The sequence below is a fragment of the Acinonyx jubatus genome, chromosome C1, assembly GCF_027475565.1.
Source record: "Acinonyx jubatus isolate Ajub_Pintada_27869175 chromosome C1, VMU_Ajub_asm_v1.0, whole genome shotgun sequence".
Lineage (NCBI taxonomy): Eukaryota > Metazoa > Chordata > Mammalia > Carnivora > Felidae > Acinonyx > Acinonyx jubatus.
The window spans coordinates 198506224-198518386 of NC_069381.1; positions in this window are offsets into that span (position 1 = coordinate 198506224).

Below are 12163 nucleotides of genomic sequence, written 5' to 3' on the forward strand. Positions count from 1 at the left end.
GTTTCCTTTCAGAACATGTACCTTTATACTGTTCTTCTCTTCTTGCCCCATCCTTGCTTACCTACAGATTTACAAGGAAATATGCGTGATGCTTAATTTCCATTCTCGTTCATGTGCCAGAGTTTCCATGTCCTGCTCCTGTTTGGGTCAAATAATGTTTGCCCTCTAGTAGATCTGTTACAGAACAATATCAAGTGATCTCTGAGTTTTTGCACATAGAAAACTGCTTCTCACAGTCTTAATCCTTGGAAATGAGCTCACCCAGAAAGAAAATGTTCCTACTGCACTTCCTTTAATTTCTTGAAAATGCAGCTCCGTTGTTCTCTTGTTTTATATGAGAAGTCTGATGCTTACTTGATCTTCTTTCCCAAGTAAGTGATTTGGTCTTTTTGCCTAGAGACCTAGAGAATTTTTTTTTCTTTGTCTTTAAAGTCTGATATTTTCCTGGTATATGTCCCGAACTTCACCATTCCAGGTTAATTCTCCTAGGAGCACAGTGGGGCTTTTAAGCATGCAGATTGAAGTCTTCTTTTAACTCTGGAAATTTGTCTTAGCTCTCAGTGTGAAATAGTAATTGTTTTACCATGGGAATTTTTTCTTTTTCAGACTCCCCCAAGCCTATCTTCTATCAATCACATTCTCTGTGTTCTTTTTTGCTTCATTCCTTATGTGTCATCCACTTTTCAACACTCTCCTCAGTGTCTCCTAGATTTTCAAGGAAATCTTGTGTCTTATGAGTACCTTGTAATTTAGCCTTTATTTTTAAAATGATTTCGTCTTTTCCCTCATTCTTTCCTGAATCCATTCAAGCCCCTGCTTCACATATTCCCTGACTTTTTTACTATTTCTGTTCCGAACCTCAAAACTTCTGATTTAGGATGTCGATTTTATATTTTTCAAATGCTGGTTTTCAGATATTTAATTCAGTTTGGATGTTGTTTTCTTCTGCTTCATGTTCGATTTTGATAGGAGCATTTGCATCTGTTGAAATGTTTGGATTCTCATATTCTGTTTCCTTATTGGCCGTGTATTGGTGTTGTTTGACATTTTCTGTTCACTCCTAAGAGTTTACATACGGTTGTATGTAGGCACAATTGCAGAGGTTGGGTGGCTGACAACGTTTCCTAGTTCAAGAGCACCCTCTTCTGTTGGCATGGAGAAGTGTAGTTTCTTTCTGCGGGAAGGGATTGGTAAGTCTCCTGATTTTTGAGAATCCCTTTTGTTTGGCAGAACATTCTCTTTTCCTTATTTCCCTTCATGAACAAGCTTCCAAAAGCACCCCTGCCCGGTGGCCTCCTCTCCTCCAGCAGTGACTCCTGTCCCCACGCTGCCAACCCCCGTTCCATGTACCACCAAGTCTTTCCATTCAACTGCCCTGCTACCTGTCTCAGAGTTGCTCTCATTAGTTTTCACTCAAGTGCGAACTTCTCTTTCTGGGGGTTATTTTGTCTGTGGATCTGCTACAACAAAGCACCCAGGCCCCCCTCTTCTTTGCCATACTCTTCCTGCTCTTCCTGGCTCTTTGTTCTAGATGATATGGTCTGGAGTTGACTGTGTTGGACCTGGGAGCTCACTCTCTGATAATGTAATTTAAAGGTCAGTATTCTCTCTCTTAGTTGTAGTCTGTGTGTGTGTGTGTGTGTGTGTGTGTGTGTGTGTGTTGGAGAGTCACAGACAGACAGACAAAGAGAGAAAGAATCTGGAAGTCTTTATGGACTCAGGGAATTCTTAAAACTGCTTTGACCATAAGAAAACTAATTTTTAGGATTACCAATAAAACCTTACTAAAGTCAGGCCCCTTGGCACCCAGGCCGGTTTTACCACTAATGCTGTATGTGGCTTTGGACAAATCACTTAAATCTGGACGCCAGTTTTCTTTGAGTGAAAGAGTATCTGTAAGTGTCTTTCCATTGATATTCAATAAGCTCTAAACTCCTGCATTCCTCTTACCACCCTTGTCTCCCCTCCTCGTATTATGCACGCAAGCGATATTAACTTGCATGTTACAACTCAGGCCTCAGCATCACAAAGAAAACTAGTCCCGTGTAAACTGAGTCTTGACAAAATATAAACATAAATTGACTTCCCTGGCCGGTTTAAAGAGAATTGAGATCTCTGTTAATTCAAATTGCAGCCCTCTCAGGGGTGAGGGCTCATTTGGGAGCCGCCACGTGTCTGTGCTGGGTTTCTTTTACAAGGTCAGGATGTTCCCTCTCAAGCACACACAGTCCTCACCAGATCCAGGGAGAAGCCACCACCACAGCCTCCCTCCCTTTCCTCCATGCTTCTCTGGGCTCAGGGTCCTGCCTTTCATCCAGCTCCCGCTCTCTGAAATACCTCCAATCTTAAAGAAGACCACGACTTAAAGGAACCAAAGTAGGGAAAGAGCAGAGAACTTGCAGGGGTAAATGTGAAAACATACCAAGTCAACATAACCACTCTTGCTCAATAGCACAAATTAATGTAGTGTTCTCAAGTTTCATATGGCTACAATAATAATACATACTCCCCACTCATGGTAGCTGAAGAGATAACATCATAGGTGATTCATCCCAGAATAGCCCTCCAGGTCATGTTGGCAATGCCCTTGCCTCCCATCAAAATGGCCCTCACCTATTATAAGCAAATGCAAGTATCGAGTGGGTAGAGAGATCCTCCTATTCTTAATGCTGTCGAGGTCAAAGAGTGAGTCTGCCCCCTCAGTCACCTGCTCACGGGTTCCCACCACTTTGACATTCAGGAAACCAAGCAGAAATAGACTTCCTTTATCAGCATCCAGTTTCCAGCCCTATTCATTCCAAACTATACCCACTGTCACTTGTAGGCTTTCTATATCTCTCCATCTGTGTCCGGACACTGGCTGCAATGGTGACAACAATAGCAGGTCAGCACAAACATACACACACACACACACACACACACATGCACACAGACACACACAAGTACACATATACACACACACAAAGATACGTACACACATGTGCACCCGTGTAGTTAGGTATGTCAGAAAAAAGAGGAAGATATGTTGAACTGGAACATATCCTCAGGGAAAGGACTGGGAAACCAGAGACCAGAAAGGATATAGACTCACAGGCTCCCGAGCACCCAAAAATATTGCAGTGTTACTTCATCTACTTAACTGTCTCTGCCAATTCATTCTAGAGGTCAAGAAGTCTCTTTCTGATCTCGCCCTCTGCCTGACTCTCTCTGGCCAAGCTCCTTGCATAGGAAAACAGAACAACATTCAGACATGAATCTGACCCTTATTCTGATGCTTAGATCCTTCATTGGCTTCTCATTTCTAAGCTCAGCTAAGCTAAGACAGGTCGGCACACAGCTACTTTACCAAGTGGAACGTGCCAAGTGTGATAAGAAGTTCAAGGCGGAACTCAGGGAATGGGGGCAATTCTTTCAGCTACGGATGGAGAGGAAGCTCCACTGAGAAGGTGATGTTTTACCAAGCACTGACAAAGAGATATAAAGACCTTTGGGATCAATTTCTAGGAAACACACCTGGAAAACAATTAAATCGGGCTATAAAGAAGCGTGAGTACAGGGAGAGAGCAGGAGATATCTGCTGTTGGAGAGGTGGGCTGGGGCCATGTCAGGGAGCTTCTGGAATGTCAAACTTCTCATGACTTTTTGGCCTCAATCCTCCCCTGATGTCTCTAGGCTTGATAACCACAAACCTCATAATGTTTGATGCATCGAGATTCACACCATTTAGAATATACTTTTTGGAGTTGGAAGATAAAAATAACAAAGAGAGTTTTACCTTTGGCAGTAGGGTGGCTGATGTGTCTTATGTAACCTTGCGGTCAGCTATTCCATAAGCTTCATGTGGCCCAAGGTGTTTTCTGGCCCTAAGGAAACACAGCTAGCTCAACGAAAATGGGCATGCTAATTTTCACGTGGGGTTGGAACACGTGGGGCAGGAAGGTCCCTGTGAAAAGACAAAGAATATAGGCAAGGTGAAACGTGGCAAGCCAGTCTGCAAATGACCACCTTGCAGAAGCACTGAAGTCCAATTGTGACCTCGTTTGAATTAAAACTGGAATTAGTTGGAAATGAACAGGAGATCTAGTATAACATAATAGTCAATACCATCAACTCAAGTTCCAGGGAGAAAATGGCAGGACTAGGGCTCAAAGTCTAACTTTGCAAACTGGGTGGTAAGGTGATTTCTCCGAGTCTCTGTGTCCTTCTCTGTAAAACAGAGACATGAAGAGTAGCTACTTTAGAGTTACTTTGAGGATTAAATGTGAGAATATACACTGAGCTCTTAACATCATTCTGGTACATAGATAGGGCTCAATTAGTATTCAGTAATTGTTGTTGAGCAAATAAATACTCAATAAATATTAGTAAGAAAAAAAGGAAGCCCCATAAATATAATCAACTGATACTTAACAAAGGAGCAGAGACAATAAAATGGAGCAAAGATAGTCTCTTCAATAAATGGCATTTAAACAATCAGACATCTATGCAGAAAAATGAATCTAGACACAGATTTTACACCCTTCACAAAAAATTAACTCAAAATGGTTCATAGACCTAAATGTAAAATGAAAAACCATAAAATTCCTAGAAAGTAATATAGGAAAGGACCCTGATAGCCTTGGGGATGGTATGTCTTTTTAGACACAACACCAAAGGCACAATCTATGAAAGAAATAATTGATAACCTGGACTTCATGAGAATTAAAACTTCTGCTCTGCAAAAGACAGTATCAGGAGAATTAGAAGGCAAGCCACCCACTTGGAAAACACATTTGCCAAAGACAATACCTGATAAAAGACTGTCATCCAAAATATGCCAAGAACTCTTAAAACTCAACAATAAGAAAACAACCTGATTTTTAAAATGGGCCAAAGACTTTAACAGACACCTTGTCAAAGATATACATACAGATGGTAAGAAAGCACGTGAAAAGATACTCCATGTCATATGTCTTCAAGGAAAGACAAATCAAAACTACAATGAGAAACTACTATACATGTAATTAGAATGGCCAAAATCTGGGCCACGGACAACACCAAACACTGACAAGGATGTGGGGCTACAGGAACCCTCATCATTGCTGGCGGGAATGCAAACTGGTACAACCACTTTGGAAGACAGTGGGGCAGTTTCTTACAAAACTAGACATACTCTTATCATACATTCCAGCAGTCACATTCCTTCATATTCACCGAAAGAGTTGAAAACATGTCTACACAAAAGCCTGCACACAGATGTTTATAGAAGCTTTAGTCGTAATTGGCAAAACTTAAAGGAAACCAATATGTCTTTCAGTAGGTAAATGGATAAATGAACTGTGGTACATCTAGGCAATGGAATATTATTCCGTACTCAAAAGAAATGAGCTATCAAGCCATGAAAAGATATGGAGTCAACTTAAATGCATACTACTGTGTGAAAGAAGTAGCCAATCTGAGACATACTGTATGTATGTATATATGTCCAACATACATGACATTCTAGAAAAGGAAAAACTACAAAAACAATAAAAGATCCGTGGTTGCTAGGGGTGAGGGAGAGACATGAACAGGCAGAGCACAGAGGATTTTTAGGGCAGTGAAAATAGTCTGTAGTTATGATGGGTACATACTTTTGTCCAAATCCATAGAATGCACAATATCAAGAGTGAACTCAAAGATAAACTATGGACTATGGACTCTGGCTTTTTTTGGATGATTATGATGTGTCAATGTAGGTTCACCCTTGGTAAAAAATGTGCCATTCCGGTGAGTGATGTTGATAAGGGAGGAGGATGTGCATGTTGGCAGGGGCGGGGGGGGGGGTGCAGGAAGTATATGGGAAATCTCTAGACCTCTCAATTTTGCTCTAAGGCTAAAACCACTTTAAAAAAATAAGTGCCCATCAACAGATAAATAAATAAGATGTGATATATATATATGTATATATGTATATATATATATACATATACATATATATATATATATATATATATATATATATATAGAATGGAATATTAGCAGCAGAAAGAATGAGATCTTGCTATTTGCAACAGCATGTATGGACCTAGAGGGCATTATGCTAAGTGAAATAAACCAGACAGAGAAAGACAAACACCGTATGATTTCACTCATACGTGCGATCTAAAAAACAAGACAAATGAAGAAACAAACACAGAAACAGAATCATAAATTACAGAGAACAAACTGGCTGCCAGAGGGGAGGTGGGTAGAGGGGTGGATAGAATAAGCGAATAGGATTAAGAAGTACAAAGTTCCAGTTATAACGTAAGTCATGGGGATTAACAGTACAGCATGGGGGTAGTCAATAATATTGTAATAGCATTGTATGGTGACAGATGGTGACCATGCTTCTGGTGAGCCCTGGGTCATGCATAGCATTGTCAAACCACTATATTGTACACATGGAGCTAATATTAACACTGTATGTCAACTCTATGTCCATAAAAAGTCTTAATTAGAAAAATTAAAAGTAAAAGGCTGAAAAGAAGAAAAGAAAAAAAGAAAAAGGAGAACATGTAGAGGATACTGCTCTGCCATGGCTCATATCCCGATCAGGGGTAAGGATAGAGGTATAGAAAAGAAAAAAAAAAGCGAGAGCTCTCTCTGGAGAGCACAGCGAGGAGGCGAGGGGTGGGGGTGGATTCCACTGAATGGTCTGGGACTAGGAGGAAACACTTGTGTATCCTGGTCCAGGCTCTGACATGAATCGATGTGCAGTTTTAGAAAAGCCATAACATTTCCCCAATCCTCAGATTTGGGTTTGTTTTAAAGATTTTTTTAAAGTTTATTTATTTTTGAGAGAGAGAGGACGAATGGAGGACGAGCAGAGCCCGGCGGGGGACAGAGGATCCAAACGGGCTCTTGTGCTGACAGCAGAGAGCCTACTGTGGGGCTCGAACTCACAAACCGTGAGATCGTGACCTGAGCCGAAGTTGGAAGCTTAACCAACTGAACCACCCAGATGCCCCCTCCAACCCTCAGGTTTTTGTTTTGTTTTCTAGTGTTGTTTAATGTTTATTCATTTTTGAAAGACAGAGAGAGAGCACGAGCAGGAGAGGGGCAGAGAGACAAGGAGACACAGAATCTGAAGCAGGCTCTGGGCTCAGAGCTGTCAGCACAGAGCCCGATGCGGGGCTCGAACTCACAGACCTCGAGATCATGACCTGAGCTGAAGTTGGACACTTAACTGACTGAGTCACCCAGGCACCCCAATCCAATCCTCAGGTTTTTTAACTTTAGAACTGCCATACTGAACTGACTGGCCTCTGAGATGCTTCAGCTCTGACTTTCTCTGAGGTCACGACTTGGGGGCTGACCATGTCTAAAGACCCTTGAAACCCAATCTAAGTGCTCTGAAGGAAAAGTTTGGTGATAACCTTACAGTTGAGGCAGGAACTGAGCTAGAGACTGAACTAGATCCAGATACACAACTTTCCATCCCAAGACTCAATGCTTCTGGAAGGACTGAAGCCATGTCTGTTTCTTTTTTTTTTTTTTTTTAATATATGAAATTTATTGTCAAATTGGTTTCCATACAACACCCAGTGCTCATCCCAAAAGGTGCCCTCCTCAATACCCATCACCCACCCTCCCCTCCCTCCCACCCCCCATCAACCCTCAGTTTGTTCTCAGTAGCCATGTCTGTTTCAAGAGGGTCCAGCACAGTCAAGGCCTTCCATGGAGAGTAGAGACTCCCCTCGTGGGGTTCCTCCAACAGGAGCGACCACTTCTCACTCCTCCCCACTCTTCATCCCCCAAGTCAGATCACAGGGAAGAAAATAGGTTAAAACTGCATCTCTCCTCCTCCTCCTCACATTTCCAAAGCCTCCCAGAGATGTCCAGAAAGCAGTTTAATGTCCTTTCTAGAGATTGCAGTTCTGGTCTTCTCCCCTCAGTGCAGGGAAGTCTTCCATTTGGAGCTCTTATCTCCAAAACCTTGCAAGGGATCTGAACAGGTGATTCACAATAGTGCTCAGTGTGATTTAGATTCATAAATTGAGAGACTGTCCAGGAGTAAATTGCACAGAGCCTTAGGCCAGACGCAGCAGCCCCATATTTAAACCATCTGGTCTAATCCCCTTGGCTCTCCCGCTCCAGGGAACGTAGGCAAGACTGCCTTGTGTGCAAGTCCCAACATCACCCGTGATTTCAGTCTATTTCTAGCGGGGTTTGGGGAGACCAGCGTCTTAAACTGCAGTCACTTAGAGCCAGTGCCTCTTCCTTCATCCAGAGAAACAAAAGCTAGCTCTGGCATCTAAGAAAATGTTCTCAAATATATCAAAATCAACTGCAGCAAATCCCTTCCATCCACTGCCCCCTTAAGGGCCTACCATCCCTGACTGGGGGAGATTTCTGGCACCAGCCACATGGATCCCCAGAACTTTGACTCAGAATCCCTCCCCTGACCCAAGCAAGCAACCTGGAGCCTGTATTTTTCAGACATGAAACTGACAAGAGCAAATGAGCTGTATTAAGTCCAGGTCCCACAGCGGGGCAGATGAGGTGAGCCCAGCCAGTGACCTTCCCAAGGAACAGGAGTTTATAAGTCCCCTAGGATGGACTATCTGGTGGCTCCCTGATGCCAAAGCTCTTTTTAAAACCGCTCAGCAGATGCTGGCGGTTTGGAGGGGTCATGTGGCTTCTCAGAGCCCTAGGCTCGAGGGTTCATGTCTCATTTATACTTCCTGGAAAGTGTTGGGAGCTATTTCCAAATAGGCAACTGGTGGGGAAAGAGAGATGCCAAGGGCAGAGTGACCACAGTCTCCTAGCCTGAGTCCTCGTGGGGTACGCAACACTAGGATGTCACTGGTGACAAGAATGCTCGCGGTGTTCGGTTTCTGTCCCGTGGTTCATCTGTCACTTCTTCTGGACACAGGCTGAGGCAGTGTCCAGCCTCTCTGTGGTGACTGTTGCAGCACAGAGCAACCCTTCCAGACAAGATCTTTGGGAATCCTCTCTCAATCACAGTCCGGGCCCCAACTTTCCTTTCAGCCCCGCTTCACGCACACTTAATGATGAACTTCCTCTTCAAATGAAATGTGCTGTTGTCTCCGGACTGTCTAGAAAGGAATCAAGGTTTATACAATTTGGTCTGCTAGGAAGGAACAAGCTCAAGGTGGCACCTTCAACAGCTGAGTTCGGGGCTGCCACAAGGTCCAAGGATCGGATAGTCTGCGAGGCACTGAGGTGTAGGAACACGGCCAGGGAGAGTGTCTTAGTCCATTCAGGCTGCTGTAACAAAACAGTACAGACTGGATGGCTTGTAAGCAACAGACATTTATTTCTCACAGGTCTGGAAGCTGGAAGTCCACCATCAGGGAGTCAACACGGTCAGGTTCTGGTAAAGATCCTTTCCCAGGTTGCAGACTGTTGACTTCTCATGATGGCCTCCCAAGGTGGAAGGAGCAAGGAGACTCTCCGGGACCTATTTATGAGAGCATTAATCCTATTCATGAGGGCTCCTCCCTATGACTTAATCACCTCCCAAAAGCCTCACCTCCTGGTACCATCACATTGGGAATCAGGATTTCAACATATGAATGTTGGCGGATACAAACATTCATGATAGCAGGGTAAAATTAAAGACAGGGGATTAGGGCCCCATACAGGGAATATAGTCATCAAACACGCCAAAGGGCCAAACATTTTGTATACATAGCTATGTAGTCCTTGCAACAGATCTATGGAGCAAGAATTAGGACATGTCTGGAAACAGGCCGAAATGTGTGAAGAAGTTTGCCCAAGGTCACACCTGATGAGTGTCAGAGACTCAATCTGACTCCAGAGCAATATGTCCCAAAGCCCATGCTCTTGTCATGACATCAGTGAAGCTACCTTCCAGGAACACCAAAGTGAGAAGGTAAGTTCTCAGGGTCCTGTAGCCTTCAGAGGGTGTATGGTTTAAAACGTAAAGGAAAGTTCTAGATTGGATGGGAGAGTAGATCAGAGGTTCTCAGCCAGGGATGATGTTACTCCCCCCCTCCCCAGGAGGTATTTAGCAACATCAGGGGACATTTTCAATTGTCGCCACTTGGGGAATGATACTGGCAGCTACTGGACAGAGCCCAGAGATTCTGCTAAACATCCTGCTGTGCTCAGGAAGGGCTCCACAATGCGGACTTATCTGGTCCCAAATGTCAGCAGTGCGGAGTCTAGGAAACTCTAGACTAGTGATCGTGGGTCTCTTCCAACTCCAGAACTAAATGAGGGGCCTTAATTTTTCCCTCCAGCTGCATAAATGGAATTCAGTTCTGTAATTCCTCATTTTTCAAGGCAGGGCCAGGGAGGGGACAAGGATACCACACTCATACCACCAGACCCTTTTAGACCCTGAGTTTCTGGCATGCCAAAGGCCCCAAAGAAATTACACAAATATTCCCTCTACCTCCTAAAGACTTGGCCATTTAGTGCTCTCAATGAATCTGCATCCCTGAGAAGTCTAGCTAGTTAGAGATTTGTAGGGGCTTGGTGGGGGGAATAGGGGGTTCTAGAAAAATCCAGAGGTGAGGGGTGGAAAAGGGTAGAAACTCATGGGTTCAGTACAATCCATTGTTTCAATGAATGCCCAATTTGCTAAAAGCAAAAATCCCAGGAAGCCAGTTCTTAGAAAGATCAATTTGCCAAATTACCAAATCACCAAATTTTCCAAATCCACATGTTGTGAAGTTTAATGGAAATATTTATCCCCTGAAATTTCCGTGTGGACTAAGGTCATCTCCAGCATATTATAATTTTCAACTGGAACTTTTTTTTTCCAGCTAGTTCTGATTTTCTTTTGAATGGTTTTGCTGTGGAATTAAATTTTAAATTATAAGTTAATGTCATCTGAAATTCAACTTTATTTTGCAGGCTGTTGAAAGTTAACTTATTTTCATTTCAATTTAATTAAAATTTTACGTCAACTTGCCAGCCGTTTACAGAAAGATACAAGAGGCAGGGGCACAGCAAAACAGTGGGAGGACTTGAGGATGGCCAGAAGAGATTTGCCACCCTAGTCATGTGCCAAGGACCAGGCACGAGTCAAGGAAGAATCAATTCAGAAACAGCGAGAGTAAGCACTTTGCATTTTTAAATGTGGCTGATAATGACCTGAAATAATAAATCAAGGCAGAGTGGCTAAAAATATTAAAAATGCGAGAAGATCGGCGCAAAGGAAAATTAACATTTAAAATATCTTTCTAGCTGCTTAGCTGATTTACCAAAAAGGGACAATGTTACTAATCCTAAGATATGGCTTATTTCTGAGAATAGCTACAAAATCAATAGACCTCAATTTCTCCTTATTGAGTGCTACATATCAACATTGTGTGGGTAATAGGTTTGTTTTTTTTTTTTTTTTTAACCACTTCTGATTTCTATTGTGCCATGGTGTCATTTCCCATTTTTCTAAACATCGGGCACTTTTCAGTAGTGTTCATACCTTCCTTAATTTTGGATCCCTGATAATTTGACATTTAAATTCATTACTGTATTTATATTAAAAAGCACTTTTCCAATTAAGTTCAAATGTAAACTAAACCTCCAATAAAAAGAAAAGCCAACATTTAACTTATGATTAGAAAACATGCCAGGTGAGTCAGTTTTAAACTAGACTAAATTAAATTTATAGTCCAAAGCAAATGAAGAAAATCAAAAGTAGCCATCCGTTAAAACAATTGCACGTAAATATTAGCATAAACTGAACATTTCCCATGTGATATGCTGAAATGGTATTATTAATGATAAAATATGTCCATGTGGCATCATTGGTAACAAAAATGAGATGTTTACATTAATTTTAAAACATTCCTGTTAAAGTGGCTAAATAGTCTAGTCAAATAGTACAAAGCATCTAATTTGGTAAATTTGGTACATTGGTCAATAGGTGAATCGATCGTTTGGCAAATTGGCCTTCCGATAATTGCTTTTCAGGGAATTTGCCTCAGACTCAAGAATATGTAAAAGTGGGAAAAGGGAGTAATTTACAGTGCGAGGGCTTCACGATAGTGGGGCAGGCTGTGGCTTTGCTCCCCACATACCTTTAGAGGCTGCAATGTGCCCTGGGGGCAGGGGCCAGGGAGCTGAGTCACCCCAATAACGAGCACCCTCTGGGCACTGAGGTGCCGGTGGCTATGCATAGCTCCAGAGGCTTAAGACGCGTTCCTGTCCCTCAAGACAAGCA